At 35.8% G+C, this 23,786-nt stretch overlaps 1 protein-coding gene across 6 annotated transcripts in view; it reads right to left on the reverse strand.

The window, feature by feature from the left end:
* Positions 1-17,880, reverse strand: part of EML3 (Emsy N Terminus (ENT)/ plant Tudor-like domains-containing protein) — a 39,729-nt gene extending 21,849 nt beyond the window's left edge. For 3 of the 6 annotated variants that reach the window (XM_089825780.1, XM_089825775.1, XM_089825778.1), the window contains exons 1-2: positions 17,762-17,880; positions 17,579-17,653 (exon numbers count right to left, since the gene is read on the reverse strand). The gene's annotated coding sequence lies outside the window, so the exon portion shown is untranslated. Of the gene's footprint in view, positions 1-1,025; positions 1,095-17,578 lie in introns of all 6 variants that reach the window. The other 3 variants (XM_089825779.1, XM_089825774.1, XM_089825776.1) reach the window with 2 other exon arrangements.
* Between the last annotated feature and the right edge of the window lie 5,906 nt (positions 17,881-23,786).

Consider the following 23,786-nt stretch of genomic DNA (forward strand, 5'->3'; position numbering starts at 1 on the left):
TTACATGTATTTATACATATACATGTGTGTGCCTAGAGAGAATATAATGATAAAAAAGGAATTATACGTACTTTCAAAATTACACACATGTATAGATATATGTATATGTGGGTACAACTATAGGTAGAATTCAAGAGCATGATGACATAACATTTATATATACATATATATAAATATATTTGTTTTGAACCATGAGAAAGTATAATCTTTATGTCTTAATTTTGGCTTCATATCGATGAGCACTGCCACCATTCATATCGGCTTTACTTTTTTATTTCTTTTGAAAGTTATGAAAGTTTATTGTAACCAATATTGGCATTGATCGATTTTCCCGCTTGTAACTAAAGCGGGCAAGAGACATTACTTACTCTCCCCGCAACAAGAGTAAAGCACTCGAAATCATTTCTTTCCTCATGCGATTGCTCTAAATCAAACTTCCTCTCTTTCCATTGCACCTTTTTTGAGAATAGCGTATTGGAGGATCACATTCATATACCTCAATAACAGCATCAGCTACGCTTGATAGCATTTCCGTGCTGGAGCCGTATTGCTAGACCACAACATCAAATCCAAAGTTGCAATCTCAGGTCATGAAATCTTCGACCAGACTTATTTCTTTTTTTATATGTACGTCTTTTATGTTGCATTCTCTGAAATAAATTCTGCAACGAACGATAAAACATTATGTTTAATGCATCCATGATTTGAAAAAGTAGTGTAGCCGATACTGAGGCTCAAGAGTATAAAGAACTCTGAAAGAACATCAGCTCTGCCTTCCATTTTATGTAATCATTCTTACATGTCAGGTGCTACTAAAGACTTGTAGAGCCCAACCCAAAGAGACTCCTTTTTGGCTGTTCAACAATTAATTGAACAGTGCTTAATGCTGAAATATGGTATAAGAATAATTCTTTATATGTCACAAGAATATATCAGACTTATACAGTGGTGTTATAAATATAGCAGTTGAGCTAAGAATCAGATTTGTGTTCATAAGTCCTGATTGATGAAAAATACATAGATACCTGCATATCTCCAAGATGCACCCAAGACCAGCTGGGTCGAGTATAAATGGGTGAAGAGGAGAAGTATCCCTGCAAGAAATAAACTGAAAATCAGTAACCAAAGAGCATGAATATCTAAAGAAAAAGGGAAAATTGTTTAGTCCAAGTCAGCTCATGATTGTCCAAAGTATATTCAGTTGTCAACTCGAGCGGTGGTGATCGGGTTGTTTATTTGCCCATCTAAATCCTTGGCCAAGGTAGATTAGAGGCATGCTTGCCACGAATGATCACTAGAGGCCAAGAGTGCTAGCTGACAAAGGGAAAGTTGACAGAGGAATTCCTAAGCCTTGACTATTGCTTAGCCGACACTAACACCAGAATGCTCGGATGGCAGAACTATGGTGCCCCAAGTGTCACCCGAGGTAGAGAGGGCATTTCTCATAAGAGATTGTGTGGGGATATGATAAAGTCCGTGGTTGGGAGGTTAAGCCTATGTCAATGCTTCTCCTCTTCCCCTGATGTCGAGGCTTGCACAACTCATCAGCAGTTATTTCAGTTCATGTATGAGTTCTAAATCCTTCACTTGTACTCACCTTATGTTACTTGAAATGTATAGTTGCATAGTTAAAATGATTTGTTTCTTTCAAAATGAAAACGTAAAAGTTAGTTGTGATATTTAAATTAGTTGTCTTTCATATGAAACAGATATAGTTGTTGCTTAAATTTTGATTATATCTTGTATAACAAATTTAGTTAATAGCTTTATTTCTATAAGATGTAATGGGTTATAATCTCATAATATGTTCTCTATTTTCAGCTTAGTAAAAATGGTATGTTACAATATGGATGGCCTATAGAGATAAACATTAATTATAGCTTTCTCCATCCACCCAATAAAATAAAATACAAAGGTGTTGCCTACTATTTTTAAGTGATTTTGGCTTTCCTTGAGTTCTAGTTGTGAATGGAATTTATTAACTCTTTCTCCTTCTTGGACCAATTATCCCATATCTAGTTAAGAGAGCCAACACCACAATGGTAAATTGTGAGCCTCTTCTCCAAGAGGTTTTGGGTTCAAATCTACTTGCACTTAATAAATAATAATAATTAATCATAATACATAATAATTAATCTTGGCTTCAGCCTCTTACCGATCTAAAAAAAATTATCCCATATCTAGTTATCCTGATTGATAGCTCTCCTTGTCATTAAATAAACCACAATATTAAATCATAAAACTATTGACCTTCTTGGACCTGTGATTATTGACCACAAAATGTATCGCTGATGTGAACTGCCCAATCAATTCTTTTAAAATCTAAATGCCCAAGGTTGAAGTTCTTTAGCATTTTGACTTCCAACTACCTTGCTCAATGAAGTTATCAAATAATTTATCTCCATTAATAATTCACTCCTATTAGATGTCTTTGGGAGCCTTGTAAAAAGGTTGTCCTCACTTTAAACAACCAGGAGTACTAGTAATTCAAATTTCTTCTTAATTCAAATTATAGGATTCATTACCAACCTAACATACTCGAAGAACTGAAAGAGTTGGAAAGTGTCTTCAATATTCTCAGGAGTGATCCCCAAAAGAAGAAGTTATTAATGCACCTCCTATTGCTCCCTTTATAGCCCAAATTGATCTGCTACTACACTCTTCACCAAATTATACCTAGTTATGCTTTCTTCACGAGCAGCAAATCAATGCCTCAATACAACTCATCTTTTTGCAGCCTGCTTTTTCATGTGCCTCTAAATGGCACTTATAATCATAGTTCTCAGACTCTTCACGAGTCTGAGAGTCAACAAGTCGGGTCATCCCTACTGAGTAAAAACAACCTATGACCTTGACTCTCCACGTCATGACTATTGACTTGCCTGGGTGACTCGGCTAACTCGCCCAACTCACCTGATTTTTAATCTTAGGTTTTAAAATTTTATTAATACATCTAAAATTTACCTTAGTACGTACGTAATCGATGTATGTTTATGTATGTGATCAAATTACCTTCTATTTCATGAGGTTATAGCGTCTTTAAGCTTTATTCAACAATGAGTGCATGGAATGTTCTTTCTGTCTTAAGAAATCTCTAAACTTCAAGGGTTTAGTCACTTTGCTAAGTCACGACTGAGTACGAGACAGTTCACAAGTCGAGTTACCCTTGCCAAGTCAGAGTTGGGTCCAACTCTAGGAACTATGCTCAGAATCAACATCTTAAAAAACTATAGAGCTTGGACACAACATGACATTTCTTATGCCACTATAGGTCAAATCTTGGTTAACCATGCCTTCTTAGGCAGTTTGAATCTCATGGGTCTAGAAGTTTCAGGAATAGTATTACTATCCCTTCCTTTGCCATTCATAGGCGAAGACATCAACCATCTCTTTATAGACAATTCAACATCAGACAACATTGAATTCCTGAAATTCAGGCTTTATGAGAGCAACAGATTTGCGTCCACAAGGAACTTAATGGAAGACCATAGGACCTGTCCTGGAGCTTTACCAGCAACAAAACCATGCCATATGTTTTTATTGTTGCCAATATTCACAATATAACGTCTTCTATCTTGTTTCAACACCTCCATCTTCCATCATAGTACTCAGATTTTATGGTGCAGGCAACACATTTTCATAATTACTCTTGAACAATATTGAGCAAGTAACAAATAAACAACTTCAGCAAAGATAGAATACTACAAAGTGCAGAAAACATATGCAAACCTATGAATTCAGTTTAAACTATCAATCAACTAACATAGGAACTGCACAACTAATCAAAAATAATACATAATACTACTAGGCACAACCGTTTCACATCACAACATCCCACAAATTCAAGAAACACCACAAAAGGTAGTGGCATGTCCCATTTCTTTTGTAACAACTTAACCAGCGTTATATCAAAAACAATTATTGAACTCCCAACAAAACCTTGAACGTAAACAATCAAATGTTAATTTACTAATTTAAAAGATAGCATAAAGAAATTAGGATAACTTTCCTACACCCCTGCATTCTTCTTAAATAAGATTCATCTAAAGAAAAAAACATAGCAAGGGACTAGTGGAATGGTCATAAAGAGGCAACAAGATAAGCTCAAACTATATTGGAGTTACTTTATTTCACTAACAATAAATCAATGTCTAATACGTTTGTTGTTAGTAAATATTACTCAACAAAGGCCCAAAAAAGAAAGCCAAAAATATTTAGAGAAAATGGACGATAAAGATCTTCAAGGCCTCTCGATAGCAATGTCAGGCATAAGCTTGCCAACATAATAAAGCCTCCCTATGGCAACAAGAAGGAAGTTATATCCCTTTCATTATACTCAAAAAATATACAAGATTTAAGAGCAAGCGTTTTGCAAAAACCATAAGCTTAAGATGGCAAACAAGAGGAATCCCAAAACACAACCCAATAAACATAGGTCAATGGCTTCTCAACAAAATTGCTTTTCTAATCATAAGGTCGTTCTTATTTCTTCCAAGATCTTGCCACCAACTGCTAGCCGTCTCAAGTGATGAGCCTTTTTTGTGAAATGGACAGATAAATAGCCTGCTCATTCGAAAACTCACAATTGGTGGGAACATAAGTTCAAGTAAAATCCCTGACCAATGGCTTCTCTATGGAATGTGCCAAGGCTGAATTGAAAAGACATATACTATACCACATATTGTTTATGATGAATGGGCTATGCTTCTATATCAAAGATTGGGCACCTAGTTCCAATCTTTTACTGCAAAAATGTTGTGCCCAAAACCCTATTTATAGTCATCGAATAATATTCCCTCGGCAGCTGACTAAGCTGAACACCAAGATATTTCAAAATCAAAATAATACAGATGTTGAACACCTTGTATTACCACCCAAATGAAGGATACAGTAAGGTGTCATTCTTATTAATCAAGTTGTGCTAAACTTCATACTAGACAACCAAGCTGACCTTCATTATCTTTGCCTATTTTTAAGCAAGACAAAACAGATATACATAATAAAGCCGACTAATTCCAGGACAATTGCAGTGATTGCATTCACAAGAATTAAATTTAGAACTCTTTACAAGGCTGAATTATCCTACTGTAGCAGCTGTCCCCCCTTTTACGTAGTTGGCACTTTTGGTAAGGTTTGAAAGAAATTAAATTTAATATTCTGTCTACCTCCATTCTGAAGAAACACATCCTTTACAAAGAGACACACCCCTACATTACCAAGGGAGGGATGTTCAAGGGACTTCGATGAAATGAAGAGAAGGGGAACATGGGAAGGAAATCAAGAAGAGCCATGGGCTAATTTGTGCACGGCAGCAGTAGTATAAATATCAGCAATTACGCAGGACTGCAATAATTATCCAAACAACACTCCTTGTACATTTTCCAGCAGTCCTTGGGTATAGCAGTCTTCAAAATAAAAACCAAAGGGTGCAACCAGAATACCTAAAATTTAGTTAAGCAATTAATTAAAGATTGACAAACAGTCACATACCATCACAAGAGACAGCCATCCTAAAGGAATGTGCGCCTTCAAGATCATAGAAGCTACGTACAAAGGCTACAGGGAAGACAAGGGTGATCGATCGTCAAATCAAAATCATTACCAAGGGAGAGATATTTAAGGGTCTTTGATGGAAAGAAGAGAAGAGGGACATGGAAAGGAAATCAAGAAAACCCAATGGGCTAATTTGCACATAACAGCAACAGCATAAATAAAGGCAAATCAGCATTAGCGATTATGCAGGACTAGGATAATTATCCAAATGACAGTCCTTAATTCATTTTTCAGTGATCCTTGAGGATAGCAGTCTTAATCAAAATGTGTTTTACAATAATAATCAATGGGTCCAACCAGAATAACAAATTTGTAGATAAGCAATAATTAAAGATTGACAAGCAGTCACACATCCTTCACAAGGGACAGCCATTGTAAAGAAACGCACACCTTCATGATCATAGAAGCTACATAAGTAAGGCTACAGGGAGGACGGGGGATCATCAAATTGAAAACAAACTGCACAACCAATTACATCAAGGAAGATCAATCAGAAAAATCTGCCCAAAGCATTCAACACAAAAGCAAGTAAATCTAAGATCAACTCATTGATCTCTTAACAGCAAATACATCAAAAGAGTTGATTTTCGGATCTGGCATTATACAGAGGTCTGATATAAATCAGATCTGCCCTTCGCAGCACTCTAAATTCTCACAAATAATTTGTGGTATCCATGCATACATACAAACATATATATACAATGTAAAGACATAAACTAGTTTTGAACCCTAAGAACAAAAAGGTAGTTTTGTTGGATTGACCATAGTCTAATTTCTCTCACATCTATACAAAACCATTGCTAAAGCATTGGCTGGTCACTGTAAAACCATTTTGGCTTCTATAATTTCAGAGGAACAAAATGGATTAGTGCCCAGGTCAATTCCAGATAAAGTGACCATAGCTCAATAGACCATCCATTCAATTCAACATACCACAATCCAAAGTATGCTAGTTATGTTCGACTTTAAGAGAGCTTACTTCGAACAGGATACCACAGCCCTTTCAGATGGTTCCTATGAAAACATGCTAAAGAATGCTAGAACACTTCTTCACAATTGTCCTTTGACTTGAGAATGTCGACTTTGGCTTAGTGCTAAGCACTTCTTCACAATTGTCCTTTCACTCGAGAATGTTGACTTTGGCTTAGTGCTACAGCTCGGATAAAGTGAAGCTCTCCCAAATAACCATACTTGGTCCACTCTTATATTTAAATACTTACTCCTTCATACTACTCTTCAAGAGGTTTAGGAATGAAATAGAATAAATTTTGAAGCTAGAAAGGTGTACCTCGCTTCTTCCCTTAATAATCAAATTGCAATAGTCAAAGTCATCAATGTTAGATTGCTTCACTCTTCAAGGCTCCAGATTGACAACTTAGGACTCTCATTTTTGCCAAAACTGGTTCAGCCTCCACCATCCCCAAAATCATGCAGCTAATGGAATTGATTACTAACTCTGATTTCCCCTGGCTATTTGGCAAGCTCCTCAAAGCGGATGGGCAACCTAGGACATTCAAGAGTTGATAAAATCTTGTGGAATTCACATAGTTGAACTCTCCTCATATCGTCTCCACTGTTAGTCAAAGGCACTAATAATAAGTCCAAATTTCAAGTTTTTAATTATATTTTAAAATTGGCAAACACAGTACTTCAATAAAAATCAAAGGAGATTCCTCAAATATCACTTTTGCAATCCAATCTAGAACCATTCCTAGCTAGAGGCTTCCAGCTAGTAGTCTCGCAGAAATAATAACAATTTGTCTTTTATATTTTATGCTTCAAAAATAACTAAAAAAATCAATTTCCTTCTAATAACAAAAATCTGAAATTATAATATTTTTGACAAGTGACAAAAAGCATTACTAAGCTGGTGGGGCAATTTCTGGCCCCACCCCTTTTCACCCGCTTGCTAGAAAGTAAGGGCTCCTATTTTTGAGAGGAAGATTCCAAATAATCCCATAGCAAAATAGAATTTTATTAATAGGACCACGTTCTTCCTCAAAAATAGAGTTTTAGCCCCCCTCACGGGACGCCTACCTAATTCGTGGTCTCAAGAAGGGGACTTCCTAGAAAATTTCAGTGGGTGCTGCTGAGATTTTTTAGGATTATTTTGAATGGGTGGTTCCACTAATAGTTTAGTGCAGTTTAGGCTAACAGTTTATGCTCCAAAAGTTAATGAAGTTAGTGGGAGCTATTGGTCTCGTGAATTTTATTATTTAGCATATTCAATTTGTGACGGTAAATAAATATAGAAAATAGAAGTATTTGATAATATATTTAAAAACTTCAAATGACTGACATGTGAGAAAAAAAGTCTAAGCTGCCGAGACAATTTCTAGCCCCCATACGATTCCACCTGCATGGTCCCATGGAAGGGGAGGTGGGCTCTATTTTTGTGGAGTCGGGTACCATGATAAAAAATTTGGGTGGTCAAAGGTTTATTCCATAGATAAGCCGCCGTAGGGGACGGGGGACAGCAGAACAGGAGGGCAAGTTTCTGGGGTAGAGGAAAAGAGGAGCTTTAATTTGGGGATGGTTGGGGGATGGTGGCAAGGGACTGAGGGGGTTGTATATACTATACATATGGTACTTAAAATACTAGTTAGGAAAAGATGTATTGCGATATAAGATATAACAATGTAAAAGAGTAAATGCTTGAACATTGCATTGAATTGGAACAATAAACATTGAACATAAATAGTCAAATCAGCAAATAGTCAACATCAAGACTTCCCCCCATCCTCAGTTGAAATGGTGGAGTCTAGTGGCACCGTTGGGAATGGGGGAAAGAAGTCCCCAAGTCCCCGATGCATCCCCATCATCAGGATGTGGGGCAAAAAGTGGGGGGAATGCTTCCCCATGTTACTATGGTTTATTCGGAACCTTTTCCTACAAAATTAGAGCTGTGACTTTTCAACCCTCTCAATTTGAGCAGGTGGAAATGGGGTGGAGCTGAAAATAGCCCTACCAACTGAGGGAAATTTTTTGCCACATGTCAACAATTGCTCATTATTTTTCACCAAAACTTTAATGATAGATTTAAAATCTTAGGCTATCTTCACTCCTGAATTTATGGGTCCACCAGCCTCATCAAATTGAGGAGCTAAAAAAATTAAGCTGAAACAAACTAAAATATTCATGGAACCATTCACCACTAAATATTCCTGAAAAGTTTGTGCAGCCAGCTGCTCTGTTTTGAAGGAAAGGCCCCTCCGTGAGACCCCAGCATTAATCTGCAGACCTAAAGGGCAGGGCCTATTATATTTCAGAAAAAAATTCCAGTTAAGCTTAAGGCAATTTTTACAACTTAATGTGACCTTCCCCCACTCATTAAAAGTAGAACCTAAAGCCCCCTCATGAGATCCCACCAAGTAGAATTGGCTCCTCTGGCTTACAAATTTTTTAACACTTCAATCATCCAGAACTTTCTGATGCCTGCTAGGGAAAAAATTGAATAAAAATCATTTTATTTATTTATGTTTATCTATGTATTTATAGTTCATCCATCAGCTCCCCCAAATTTTAGAGCCACTGTGCTGCTAAATTTAGTGGGTGCTGATGAGTTTTTTTGGATTATTTTGAAGTGGGTGGTCCCACTAATATATTATAGTGCAGTTTAGGCTAAAAGCTTATGTTCCAAAAGTTAATGAAGTTAGTGGAAGCTAGTGGTCTCGTGAATTTTGCTAGCATATTCAATTTATGAGGGTAAATAAATATAGAAAATAAAAATAAATATTTGATAAAAATTAAAAAAACTTTGAATGATTGGCAACTGACAAAAAAAAACACTAAACTGCTGGGATAATTTCCAGCCCCCTTACATTTCAATTTGCATGGTCCCATAGAGGGGGGTGGGCTCTATTTTTGTAAAGTGGGAGGTCCCATGATAAAAAAAATTGAGTGGTTAAAGGTTTATTCGGAACCTTTTCCTACAAAATAAGAGCTGTGACTATTTAACCCTCTCAATTTTAGCAGGTGGAAATGGGAAGGGACTGAAAATAGCTCCACCAGCTTAGGGAAGTTTTTTGCCACATATCAACAATTGCTCATTATTTTTCACCAAATCTTTGATGATAAATTTAAAATCTTAGACTATCTTCACTCCAGAATTTATGGGACCACCAGCTTCATCAAATTGAGGATCCAAAAATTATAAATTGAAACAAACTAAAATATTCATGGGACCATTCACCATTAAATATTCCTGAAAAGTTTTGTTGATGTGAGTTTTGTATCACTTACATAACATATTAGGATTTGAATATTCGATATAGGATATCAAACATGCAACTCCTCTCTTGAAAAGTTATTGCTCATGGGATATGAGAATAACTCCAATGTTCCTTACTCTTGTGGATACTCACTCAGTTTTATCAATGTGATTTGCTGATAATCACGTAGGCGGCCTTACGCTATTCATTCAAGGATGACTTGGGCTTTGGTGGAATGATGGTGATGGTGGCTCGGTTTGTGAAATGTGCGGGTGGCAGATAATGTTAGTGGTGGTGATGAAGGATGTGTCTGCCAGTGATGATGTTGATGGGAAAGCGATGGTTGTGGAAGGTGAATGGATGTGCTCTGATACTTAACTTACTCCTCTAACTTGCTTTTCTAAAGCTTCGACTACCCAACTACTCACTATTCTACTCCTACTCCTATAAATGGAAGTTTAGCAAATGGACGGGGACCGAACCTAATGAGAGCTGACCAACGGCCTCACTTCCACAGGTACAATGATTCAAAGGAATAATAAACTAGTTTGCCACACAAGGCTTCACAACCAGCCGCTAGGATGCTAGTGGTCTAGTATTGATCCCTATCAAACATCTACCAATGCTACCATATAACTATCCATCTACTTCACTCCTACTTAGCAACTTGAAATGAAACCAACTTTAACAACTTGAAAGGAAATCTAACTAAGTGGAAGTAGAAAACATGCAATAACACCCAATGTTCTTAATCAACATGCAAATCGAAACAATGAAAAAGAGAGCAATTTTGGTATTATCTTCACAACAATTTCTCCAACCCCTTTACAAATGAGAGCAAATGGCATTTTATAGGGGCCAAAAATACAACGGACGGTGGAGATCAAAACAAGATCAATGATCCAAATTGGATCCTCAAAACCCTAATTAGGGTTGCCACCCCATCGGCCAATGAGAAGCCGCCACCTCATCAATGGACCAATGAAAAAGTGCAAAAAGTAGCAACCAATGAGAAGGCACCAAAATGGTGGCCAATCAGAAATAGACACTTGTCCTATTCTAGAAGAAAGGGAAATTGCCACTTGAGCTTACATCAAATGATCTTCTAATATAAATCTTCCTTTTTCTTTCGTCTTCTTAACTAAGGCAATGAACTTAGCTAGCCTTTCGTTTACTTCTTCCATAGGAGGACAAGGTGTGTGCTTCGCCCTGAGTTCCACTGACTTCGCCACGCCACTTGTTGCTTGTAGTATCCTTTCATGATCCTTCTCATATTCTTTCTCAAATCCAATAAAAGCATTGAGAGAGGAAAGGGTGCCCAAATGCTTCTTTTTTTATAGCAACCTTTCCCAACTCATCCAACCTCGATCCAAAACTTGTCTCATTGATATCCTCTTTGCCAAGGGGGATTGTCCTTCCTTCAATCTTTCCTTCATCCGTATCATGTCCACTATACCGATATTGGTGTCGGTTATTCTCTTCATTTTCGAGAATAAGGGCGTTTTGGGCATCATATCCTCTTTGTCTTTCTTAGTGTTTGCCTGCTTGGGATTCTTACTTGCACTAACATCCTCCATGCTCGTCGCTCTATTACGGGATGGTAGAGTGGTGAACCAGAAGGCAAGAAGAACCAAGGAGAGCAATCCTTAGACTAGAACGAAAGAAGGATATCAGCTTAAGGACCCCTTGGAACTCTAGATGATGAAAATTCACCTTAACCAATAATCTTACAGCGACTTTTTGGAATTAGGACTTGACCTTAAGAACTTCAAATCCCTTGCAAATCAGAAATTTATCATGCAATTCACCTCCAAATAAAATTACCCAACCTAGGGCAAAAATCGCAGCCTCTTGAAAAAATCAGAATTTTATCTTCCACAAACTTTGGCTCCCACAAATTTCGCCCTCCACAAATTTCGCCTTGCAAGAAGAGTGCAGATCTGTTCTTGCAAAATCAGCAACACCTTGAGAAGGAGAAGTGAGAAGTGAGGAAGAAATGGGAGAGAGGCCTCCTCTTATACCCAATTTTCTTACTTCCCCCAAGCTAGCCGACTTAGACCCTGGGAGCAAGAAAAACAATAATTAATGCAAAATTATGACCCACAATTAAATACTTTACCAAAATTAATTTTGCCAAAAGGAAAATTGCATTTTAAAATTGCCAATTAGTTCTAAATTGCAAAAAGAAATTAAATGGTGCCTTGGAGACGTTAAATATTTCCATTTAATGAGGATTTAGTAATTAATACGTCATTAAAATTGGATTTTGGCTAACCAAAAGCCATTTTTCAATATTAAATTACCAATTTCATTAAAGGCAAAAAGTTTTCAAGGCACTTTTAATCTATTAAAGCCATTTTTTTGCAATTTTTACCCAAATCGATTTTGCTATGCCAATAAAAAAAAATTTGACAAAAATAAAATAAAATTTCTTCTAGAGCCAAAAATTAATTTTCTTCACCAAAAAAAAATAATTAAGATTTTTCAAAAGACCAAATTTAACAAAAATTTCATTTTTTGAAAATTATCCAAATTTATACAATTATATCCAAATTTTCAAAAGAAAATGTCTAAGTGCAAAATTTACAATTTTATCCTGCCAAGTTGGAATTAACTTTGAAATTTGTTCGGCCTAAAGATAGAATTGGTGGCTCTAGAAAATCAAGTTGAAACTAGGTGAAAATAAATCTAACCTTTCTCCCATTGGCCCGAAAGTGTCCAAGGCTCAAAATTCTCAAAATTGTTGGACAATCCAAAAATTTGCTAAGGCGATCAAAAAAAAAGGGGGTCCCCCAAATTTTGGGGCGATGGTGTGAAAACCTCACAACATCTAGCATCAACCCAAAGAAATGTTCCTGAACATTTCAAGAAATAAGTAACTTAGAACAAAAATCTCAGGATGGCCTATTTGAAATCTACTTAAGGTCGAGCACTCAACAAGGGAAAGAACTCTCAAGTTGAACCTAAGCACTCTGATCATAAGTTACTCACGTGTGTGCAAATGATTTATTCCCCGCTCGACAAGAACTCGATAATCTCTTAGATCCATTAAACTTAGCTATTATAATATCCTTACTTCAAAAGCACCCTGGATAGAGCCCCGCTGCCAGTCGAGCATCTATAGCCCCAACGGAGTTATCGCTATGGCACCACAATCATGGTTCTACCTTTAGTGATTACTTTTATAGCACCGGTAGAGATGATTGCACACCCTTGAACCAAATTTCATTTTTATTTTCACCTTGATACTGCTTTTTTCTTTTTTCTCATGATATTTTCTCCCTTTTTTTCCCTCTTTTTTCTCTTTTCTATCTTTTGTTTGGTTTGCAGGCAATGAAGCTTGTGGAGGGTCTGCAAGACCACAGTGGCGCTGAAGTAGGTGTAAGATTTTTACTAAGTCCAATTTCACTTCGAAACATCAAGAACTCAAAGCAATTAAGTGTGAGTAGAATGTTATAACCATGCCAGAGATAGCTCAAGAACCTCTATCAAGTCTAACCCAAATTTAGTACAAGTCCTATCATAGAATGTTGTAGAATGGTGTAAGATTTTTACTAAGTCCAATTTCACTTCGAAACATCAAGAACGCAAAGCAATTAAGTGTGAGTAGAATGTTGTAACCATGCCAGAGATAGCTCAAGAACCTCTATCAAGTCTAACCCAAATTTAGTACAAGTCCTATCATAGCTTGTGGAGGGTCTGGAAGACCACAGTGGCGCTGAAGTAGGTGTAAGATTTTTACTAAGTCCAATTTCACTTCGAAACATCAAGAACTCAAAGCAATTAAGTGTGAGTAGAATGTTGTAACCATGCCAGAGATAGCTCAAGAACCTCTATCAAGTCTAACCCAAATTTAGTACAAGTCCTATCATAGACCAACGACTAAACACATCCTTTAACCTCTGAACTTTGTTGAGTGTATTTGAGAAATGAACAAGACAGACTCCGTTTTGTCACCAAAAATGTAAAATATACACACCTCGCCCACGAGTGATAACATGGACCCCCCTTTGCACCTGCAAAGACCCAAAACCAAAATGCCCTCTAAGTAGAGAAGTTAAAAGATCTCAAGTCAAATGACCTGATACAAATCAAACTCGAGCTCCCTCACAACACCCAAACTAAGCAGCTGAAAGAAAACTACCCTAACCAAAACTAAACAACTAACAGAAAACTACTCTAACCAACTGAAAGGGAAACAAACTACTCTCCTAAACCAAATGGTCCAAGACAAACCTACCCTAACTATGTACTAACAATTGAGGCAACACGTCGAGTCCATGATTAATCCAAATACAAGTTGTTTCTCCAAAATTTCCATAATCAAAACTTTCAAACCTTTCATCTTTAAGAGCAGGGAAAGAAACAACCTGGCATGACTCAAATTCGAATGGAACCTAAAAATTCTCCACGGTACTAGGAGGTCGAAATTGGTGGTGCACCATCCCTCTAACATCTACATCGAACTCATTGGTAGCCCAAGCAGGATCAATCTTGGAATCAAGCTCATGAAATATTGTCTTTGGGGGCTTGTCCCTGTGAAAAGTGAACCATGAATCCTTGTGAATCTCTTCAAGTGTATCCTAAAAAATCAAGGATTCCTTGATATTCTCCCCATCAAACACCTCTCCAAGTTGCCCGAACATAATATCCAACTATAGCATCAACCCAAACTATTCTTTATTTTCCTTTTCCATGGGAGCAACTTGATCATCACTCAACAATCCTTGTATATCCTTATAAATAGAAGCTCCATCATCTAGCATGTAATTTCCCTTTGGACTCTCTTCAGGAACATCTTGCCATTCTTTATATAGACTATCACCAAACATAGCACCTTCAAGACTGATAGGAGAACCATCATACGCCTTTGTGAATTGTCCATCAACTTCCATTTCAAGTGGCAAATTTTCTGGAGGTCAAAGTTGATGGTGAATCATGCCACCTGCTAGAACTTGATCACCTTGAAGTGCCTTGGGCAATGACTCCTTTTGTATTTCTCTTGTAGGATCTTCAAGCATCTCCCCAAAGAATGTGGTGGAGCTAGCATCTTGTATTGGTTTATCAAAATTTTCTTTATATTTGAACTCTCCTGTAATATCTTGTAATTCCTTGTTCAACTCACCCACTTGATTATCTTCCTCTTTAAGGGTATTTGAAACTTCTTGCAACCCATCCTCAAGAGTCACCTCTTGAATTATACATGAATGCTCACCAAAGATTTGTAGTCCTTCGTGTGTCTTTACCTGTTGATTTTTTGCTTCATCAACTTGTTGAATCTCAACCTTCTGTCTACCATGTTGATCTTCTTGTTTTAGAGCCCCTGGGATTCTCTTTTCTACTTGTTATAAGGCCACTGTACACAAGGAGCAAGATAACTCTAAGTGGAATGCATTGTGAATTCTGCACCAATTGGGTAATAATAAGTCTCTTATTGGCATTCGGTTACTCGACTCCATTCCTTGCTGTACAAGTTTGTGCTGCCAACCACTCTATTTTGAAAAAAAGCCCCTTCCATGAGACCCCAGCCTTAATCTGCAGCCCTAAAAACGAGGGCCTATTATTTTTCAGAAAAAGAAAATTTCCAATTAAGCTCAAAGCAATTTTTTCAACTTAATGCAACCTCCCCCCACTCCTTAAAAGTAGAATCTAATGCAGGGGTCCCATGGAGGGGGCTTGAGCTCTATGTTTTGGGAGCTGGAGGTCCGATGGATTTTTTTTTGGGGGGCGGGGGGGTGTGGGGGGCTAAAGTTTTAATTAGAATCTTTTCCTATTTTAAAGGAGCCCCTACTTTTTAGCTTTTTCATTTTGAGTGGATGAAAAAGGGGTGGGGCTAGAATTAGCCCCATCAGTTTAGGAGAGAATTTTACCACTTGTCAATAACCTATTTTCATTTTCCCACCAAAAACAAAATAATCCTGCCAAAGTTATGAAGAAATACAATTTTTATATTTAAAATAATGTTATCATAAATTATAAAATTTAACCAGTTTCATTTTAAAGTTCATGGGACCACCCCAGCTTCCTTGTTTTTAGGAGCTAATTGTTTAAAGGGGATTCACATTCAAAAACTCATGAGACCACTTCCCTTTAAATGTTCCTAAAAAACTCAGCGACACCCGCTCTATTTTTAAGCAAGTAGGTGCCCATGGGACCCCAGCCTAAAGCCCCCTCATGAGATCCAACCAGGTAGAATTGGCTCCACTAGCTTAAGAATTTTTTGACAGTTCAATCATCCAGAACTTTCAGATGCCTGCTAGGGAAAAAATTGAATAAAAATCATTTCATTTATTTATGTTTATCTCTGTATTCACAGTTCATCCACCAGCTCCCCTATATTTTAGAGCTACTGTACTGCTAAATTCATGGTACCACCAACAACAAAATATTCCTGATAAAATATCTCCAGCATCAGCTAACACTGTTTAGGAAGCCACCATCCATGGGACCCCAAGCTAAGCTGGTGCATTCAGCGTTACAAATCTCCTCACTACCTTAGAAAAGTTTCTATCACTTGCCAATCATCTATAGTTTTTAAATTACTACCAATTAATTATTTTGGCACTTTATATATTTGTAATATACAAAATAATAAAATTTCTGAGCAGCAGTTTCTGTAGATTTTGGAACTTCAGCTACACTACAAAATTCATGACAACAATTATTTAAATATGCTCCTAAAGAATCTCTGCAGGATCCCGCTGCAAAAAGTTTAAGAAAAAACCAACCACATAACTCCAAACTAAGCTGGTGCATTTGCCTGCGGCTAGAAATATCCCTCACCGGTTTAAGAAATTTTCTACCAATTGCCAATCACCTATCCGAAATGTTTTAGATTCCAGCCACTTAATTCTTTTATCATTTTAAACTTTTTATACTCTATAAGATGCAAAACAATAAAATTCCTGAGGCCACCAGATCCTATAATTTTGGAGCTTTAGCTGCAGTACAAGATTCATAGAACTGCAGCCTTAATTACTAAAATGAGATACTTTTTGTAGACAAATGTTACAACCATCAGCTTCCAATGATCATTTCTCTACATATAGAAATGCTACCATGCACACATAAAACTCCTAAGGCTATTCTGTAAACTTGCAACCGCTGTCGTGCACAGCCCCTAAAAAGTGTCCGCTTGACTGTCATCACTCGATTCCTTAGATATAGAACTCCGTTATTTACTGAATAAACAACTCTTCATCAAACTCCTGGAAATGGCATGACCACCCCCGAGAGCAATTTCAAGCGGCTACCTCGGGCCACGGCCGGTAAATATTAGCAAATACGCATCATCAACACTGTAAACCTGAAAAAACACATAATATAACTAGTTCTTTTTTAAAACCTTGCCAATGAAGCCTCTCCGTTCTGCAACAAAGAACTCGCATACAAAACTCATTTAACGCAAACTCTGATCCGAATGCCCTCACGAATTTTTTCCCCGAAATTCGAACAAAAATAATACCAAATACATCAACGGCGTCAAATTCGATGAAGCGAGCTATTCTGCAACCATCTCCACACGACATTTAATAAAACAAAAAATTAACTTTAACACACAAGCGAAAAACTCGTTAGCCCTAATTGAACAAAACCCTAGGTGCCGCTAGTGACTTGAAACCCTTCCATTATTTAAAAATCTGATTTTTGGGTAACAGAAGCCTCAAAAATAACAGGAAAGCTGGCCACATCGGAAATTTACAGTAGTTAGTCCCAAAACGAAAACCATGACAAAATCGGACGCAATGCAGTGTGCAACAGTTGTACAATTAAGAGCTTCAAAAAAAAACAAAAATTTAAACAAAAGTACTCACCACTGGTATCCAGCTGGCCCTGGCACTTTCCACTGCTTCTTCTTATGTAGCTAATTGCCTTGGCCAGACCAATTACTGTGAAAAATCATGAAAATGCACAATTTTAAGCTCCTTCGAAGCCGCTCTTTTATAAATAGGGTGTGGAATGTCAAACGGAGCAGTTGAATCAATTTAAATTATTACAAATCTTATGGAAATGAAGCTGCAGCTATGCATAAACTTATTCGTTTCAGCAACCATGGAATTTAACCCGCTCCAGTTCGTCAATGTTGCTTACTGCAAATATCGATTGGAATAAGCTCAAAAAGTCACGGACGCGAGGCTGTTTATATATAACAGTTAAATTGCGTTTTATCTTGTTCCTATATATAGAAGAGCCAATCGCCTAATTTGTTATCATCATTATTGTCAATTTGCATATTCTTGGATGCCTCCATAGAGAAACAACTTCGAATTTTTGGATGAAGCTAGAGTTTTCTAATAAAAAATCAAAAAAAAAAAAAGTTAAAGATATATTTTTTTAATTAAAAGAGTTAAGCTGCAAAGTAATAATGGTTAATTTCTTACAATTTTATGAAGGCATATCTTTGCATGTTCTAAAGAGATAGATTCTAATACAATAGCTAAGTACTTGTTCTTAATGGCTAAGTACTTGTGGTTAGTTTTAGTATAAATTTAATTTTCAATTAATAAATTTATTATATAATATAGAATATTTAAATTAATAAAAATATTATATAGTATTTTTATAATAATAATATATATAAATAGTTTTTCTTAAAAGAGTAGTATATAAGTATATGTAATATTTTGAATGAATGAAAAAAATTAATTTGCAAACTATAATATTAAGAATTCTAAAATGTATTAAGGTATGATGTTTTACAATCGAGCTAAAATTACATAAATCAATTATTAATTATTAAAAATATAAATCTTAAAACTACTATGTTTTTAATCCATGAAATCCACCTTGTATAAGAATTAAAATGATTCATGAGAGAAAAAAGTATTTTATAGAAATTATTAAGTTAAAAATGTTGCATCTAACTATGCACAATGTATTGATTTTATAATTAAATTTATAAATTAAACTACATGAAACAAAAACTTTTAATAACGAGTTAGTGCATGAAATGCAAAAAGTATCACAAGAGTACTTAGCCTACGACAAGTACTAATAACTAGCAGTTGCACGTTTATTTAGGTGCAACAATTAGCCGATAGGAATTATTTTTCTTCATGAATGCAATCTAGAGAAAATGTTAACTCAATTGTAGATTTCGACATTATTACTTGCATTGAGAACATCTCTCAATCTTATATGAAAGAATACCAAATTTTTAAAACTTTCCTTTTAGTAAATGGCTACAGTTAACAATTGAATGCCTTTGATAAATAGAAAAATTATGACCTGACATTTATTCAAATATAAATTAATGATGAAGGTGCAATTATGATTGTTGAATTGTGGAAGACTAAAAAATAGTTACATGACATTTGCTCAAATTTGAATTATAAAAGAACATAAATTAAATACATTTTAAATAAATGGGAACATCACAATATCAATAAAGATGTTATTTTTTATGGAGGCATTCTCATGGTTGCCAATTTTTCAAACACCCCACAAGATGTGAGTTAATGATGCACATAGTGCAAATGATCAAGTTGCTAAAAAAACACCATATTTTGATACTAAAACAACCAAAAACAAAGAAGCTCAACATCAAAAAACAATAGCAAAAAAATCATGTAAAAACAAGACTAAAATAAAATCTATCATTTTAGTGTAAAATTTTCACATATGCTTTTCTTTTTATCAATTGATTGTCCCAATTTTATGAGATTTCTAATCATTCTTATTTTATTCCTCTCATATTCAAAATTAGATTTCGGCATTATTACTTGCATTGAAAATAGTTGTGCATCTTATATGAAAGAACTCCAAAATTTTAAAACTTTCCTTTTAGTAAATGGCTACGAACAACAATTGAATGCCTTTGAGAAATAGAAAAATTATGACCTGACATCTATTCAAATTTGAATTTAAAAAATGATTTACTCCAATAAGTTGTAGACATTTCAAATAAATGAGACAATCATAATATCAATAAAGATGACATTTTGCTCTGCTTTGACATTATGACGAAAAAAGCGAATTCATACTTCAAACTCAGTCGCCCCTTCACGAAATTGGTCGTGCACCAGCAGAAGATCTCTCCTCAACCCATTTTGGCAATCAATAATCAATTTGAAGTCCTTTCGCAATCAAAACCAGGGAAAAGAGAAACCAACAAGGCAATTAATAATAGCTTTGAATCGTTTGTGCAACTCCATTCCAACCGAATTTCAAAAATCTACAATAATCAATCTCACAGAACAAAAGATGGTTGGCAAACAGTGTGGAGTCGAAAAAATCAAACCCGTATTCAGCAAAAATCAGATATTGGGAAAGAAAAAATTCCAAAGCAAAAATCGGACCACCATCAAATCAATTCTGCGGCAAAATTCGAGTACAACCCTTGCTCAAAATCAAAGGAGAATCCCCACCAGACGAAGCTCCCAAAATAGCCCTGTAGAATATCAGAAGTTAATGCAATCCCTATTGGAAAACGAATGAGAAATTGCCACATAAATTGGAAGGCTCCACCAAAGCAACCCAATGAGAGAGATAAGCAAATCATCTATACGGATAGAAGGAAATCGGTATACATACCTCCACACTAAAAAATAGATCAATCAACGCATAAAGGAAGGATTCAAGCCGGCCCTAAACAAATACCCACCGAGCATAATACCTCTGATGAAGAAATTATTATAAGCAATCCTTATAATGAAAAAAGATGGAAGGATTGCGAGGATAAAGGCATCTATGTACATTGGAATGGTCTATCAAGGAAGAGATCTAGGCTGGTACGCATCATTTCCATGATATGGGGCAACGAGGTAAGTACCCTTAACTCTTTTGCAAATAAGCTCTGGTTTATTTTATGTAGAACTAAACAGGACAAGGAAGAAATTCTGAATTTCGATAAACTATTTTACAAGGTCATCATATTAAACTTATAAAATGGCAACCTAACTTCAATAAAAATCACATTGAAAGTTTGGAAGCAATTAAATGGATGGAATGTAAAGAAATCCCATCAGAATTAATGGAAGAAACTACCATTAAAAAAATTGGTAATTCATTAGGAAATTTAATTGGATTTCAAGATAACCCTAATAAAGTAAATAGGATTAGGGTTTTGGTTAAATCTGATCAAAATCAACCTATAAATAGAAAGATTATTACAAATCGTTCCATATATAAATTAACTTTTAAAGAATACACAGGAGAAATACATAAATTTTTAGATGCTAACTTGGCCAAATCTCGAACTATCAATAACATTAAAGAACATTTAAAAACCAAAAGAAATATAGGCAAGAAGGCAACAAGCAAGGAAGTAGATACTGCAACGAATCCAATCCTACAAGAAAGAGGAAAATTTTCAGATCTAAGACCCCTTGATAGCAAAATTGCAGTAGGAACAATCGAAGAAAATGGGGATAAATCGAGGGAGATAGAAGTAGAAGAGCAGATCAACTACCAGCATTCACTCAACAAAATCAAGAATTGTATGGACTGTCAGAGAGAAAAAGAGAATATTAAAGAAATGGAATCAAATATAGTTAAATTAAATCAGCTTTATCATGAAATTTTGTTGATACAGAATGACCTAATTGATCAGAGTCTATTAGCAGAAGAGTCACATAAGAAACATAAAGGAAAAGAGATTCAAGCTTCTAGATCAGAAGGCATATTAGAAACAAATGCAAATTGGACACAGGGAATGAAGATGAAGGCAGAATCGATTCACATTGGATCGATTGAACTTAAACTAAAAGAGCAAAGGACAGGAAGCAGAATGGAACAAGCTTTAGAAACATGAAAAGAAATGGTTAATCAAAATAATGATAGTATGCAAGAAGTGAACACTCCGCTAGCAGATTCAGCACAGTGGAGCAATATAACCATTAGAAAGAAAGGAAAGGGAAAAAGTTATAAATTTTGGAAAACCCCAAGTAATGGGAGAGACATGTTTGCTTTAGATAGAGAGGACAATGATTCAGTCACAAAAGTAAACCCAAGTTCAAAAGATATAGAATCCTTGTGGGGAAACGAAGAACGACAGAGTCTCATCAATATAGATGGCCACAAAGAGAATGAGGAATTAAAGTGCACCTAAACAGAAACAGGAGAGAATCAGCAAATTAGTACGCAGTTAATCACAGAAATAATCTCAGAGGATTTACAAGAAGGGGAGGTCTCTTTAATAGCAGAGAAGGTATTGGATGAACAAAATCTTGACAAATTAGGTATTGCAATGAATCAAGAAGGATTGAAAACACCAATTTGTGGAAAATCTAAGCAGAAACATGGAAGGAAATCACTTAAAGAACTTAGAGAGGTAGCAGGGCAGGTTAAGGACCAAACAAAGATCTTTGACATACTTAACAATGGGAAGGGGAAGTTCCTTCCCAAGGAGCTATGAAGATAACAACTTGGAATGCTAGGGGTCTTAATGCCTCTAGCAAAAAATGCTTATTAAAGCGTAACCTCAACCTTCTTGACTTCAAACATTTTACTATTACAAGAAACTAAACTTAGCAAAGATGAAGGACTAAGAATGAGTCAGAAACTGGGAAAATGGACATCAGTTTTCCAGCAGTCTCAAGGAGCCTCGGGAGGAATAGGAATAATTTGGAACCCCCGACAAGCTAATATGGAATTACTCTCTCTTCAAGCAAACTGGATGGGAATGAGAGCTATTAGCACAAAATCAAACCTGCAATTAGTAATTATCAATGTATATGGACCGACTTCTATAGATGATAAACAGACAGTCTGGAATGAGATCAGCTCTTTCCTCAATTCAATGCCAAAGGAAATAGCCATTATAGGTGGAGATTTCAATGCGGTCTCAAGTAAGGAAGAAAAACAAGGAGGGATGAGCCAAACTAATAAAACCATGGAAGGATTTAAAAGCTGGATCCAAAGGGACTCTCTCATGAACATCAAAACCAAGAATGGAATTTATGCTTGGAATAACTGTAGGAAAGGATTCTGTTATATTGCCGAAAGATTAGACAGATTTCTTCTAAAAGGTGAATTAAAAATGGACAATTTGATAACAGCAGAAATATTACATGTGGCAGGGTCAGATCATTTTCTAGTAAAAATGGAAATCAAGGAATAGAGTAAACCTAGCAGAAATCCTTTCAAATGTGAGAAAATGTGGTTTTTGGACAAAAGCTTTATGGATCAAATTAGAAATTGGTGGAAGGAGAATCAGTTTGAAGGATCTAAAATGTTTTGCCTGGTCTCCAAGCTTAAAAACTTAAAACATAAGATTCTCAATTGGAACAATCAACATTTTAAAAATATATTTAAAGAAAATTAGACATTGAAGATAAAATGAGCAAATTGAATAAAGAAATTATTTTGAAAGGAATGAATAATGAATCATATCAATTAGAAAAAGAATACCTTTTAAGACAGGAAGAAATTCTAGCAAAAGAAGAAATATTCTGGAAGCAGAAATCTAGAGAAAAATGGCTCCTAAAAGGAGATTGTGATACAAAAATTTTCCACAATAGCACCATTAACAATAGGAATTATATCAATATAACCAAAATTAGGAATCTAGAAGGGGGGCAAACTGAAAATCCAGTAGAAATAGCAGAAATATTTACTGAATACTTTCATAATACACTCAATGACTTTGAATCTTCCAACAAATGTGCTCAAGAGGAAATGCTAAAACATATTCCTAAGCTGATCTCAGAGGCAAATAATAAAGTCCTTAATGAACCTATTTCCCTTACGGAGGTCAAGACCGCACTCTTTAGTATGAACCCAGACAAATCCTCGGGTCCCAATGGCTTCCAAGCCTTCTTCTTTCAAAAATGTTGGGATATCTTAGGAGAGGATTTATGGAAAGCATTAGAAGTGACTCGTAAAGGTGGCTCCATCTTAACTGAAATCAATCACACATTTTTAACCCTTATACCTAAAAAGCAAGTAAGTGTTGCACCGGGAGATTTTAGGCCTATTGCATTATGCAACACTATCTACAAAGTGTTTTAGAAAATTCTAGCTAATCGTCTCAAAAAATTCTTGCCCAAACTTATCTCAAAAGAACAAACTGGATTTGTTCTA

The sequence above is a fragment of the Cupressus sempervirens genome, chromosome 4 (assembly GCF_028749045.1).
Source record: "Cupressus sempervirens isolate cs-2001-9-10 chromosome 4, ASM2874904v1, whole genome shotgun sequence".
NCBI classification, from domain to species: domain Eukaryota; kingdom Viridiplantae; phylum Streptophyta; class Pinopsida; order Cupressales; family Cupressaceae; genus Cupressus; species Cupressus sempervirens.